This window comes from Neovison vison, chromosome 4 (genome assembly GCF_020171115.1).
Source record: "Neovison vison isolate M4711 chromosome 4, ASM_NN_V1, whole genome shotgun sequence".
Taxonomy (NCBI): domain Eukaryota; kingdom Metazoa; phylum Chordata; class Mammalia; order Carnivora; family Mustelidae; genus Neogale; species Neogale vison.
This window is the reverse complement of record NC_058094.1, coordinates 173,450,996-173,452,053: the sequence shown is the minus strand read 5'-3', so window position 1 is coordinate 173,452,053 and position 1,058 is coordinate 173,450,996.

The following is a 1,058-nucleotide window of genomic DNA, read 5'->3' as shown; positions in this document are numbered from 1 at the left end:
AACCACACAGAACTCGAAGAAAGCTGTAGGTCTAGAGAGCATTATTCCAAACCACTGAAGAAAAATGTTGGTAACACAGTGGGAATACAAAATGGTACAGCCACTGTGGAAAACAATATGACTGTTGCTCAAGAACTTTAGCAACGAATAACCATACAATCCAGGAATTCCACTTCTGAGCATGTACCCAAAACCCCTGAAAGCAGGAAAGCTCTATCTGTGCATTCACTTTCGTAACAGCACGAATCACAAGAGCCAGGAGGTGAAAGCAACCCAAACTCCATCGCTCGCTGAGTGCATCAACAAAATGGCAAACGCCAATGATGGGACACTATTCAGCCCTTAAAAGAAAGGACATTCTGACACCTGTTATAATATGGATGAACCTTGAAAACACTATGCTAAGTGAAAAAAGAAACCAGTCACATAAGGACAAACGCTTTGTTTCCACTTACCTGAGGGATCTGGAAGAGTCAGATTCACAGACACAGAGAACAGTAGTTGTCAGGGGCTAACAGAAGAGGGGGAGGGGGAGGGGAGGAAATGGAGGTGGGGGGATTGTTTGCCAGGTGCATACTGTCAGCTTGGGAAGATGAAAAAGCTCCTGGGGGATAATGGTTGGGCCACAATGTGAATGTACTTAATGACACTGTATTGCACACTTAAAAATAGTTAAAATGATACATTTTATACTATGTGTATTTTACCACACGAAGAAAAGAATGTTTTATTGGTCCTATTGGAGGCCCCACACCTGAAGAGGGGAAAGGGTAATTTAGAAAAAGTTGGTAACATAAATCATCTGTGAGTCATTTACATGGTGAGCAACACGTCTGGTTAAACCATTTTCACCTGCTTGAGAACTGCTGTCCTCAAACAATCATCTACACTGATTAGCTCTGCTCTGGGTTTTGTGTGTTTCAGGCATTCAATAATCCCAAGTAGCTTCTTTTCTCTCCTAAGGTCCTTATATTTAGCAGTCACTGGTGAGCACAGGAGTGGGGGAAGAATAATTTAAAAAAAAAAAAAAAGAAAAGAAAAAGCTCTTAGGCAAGAAC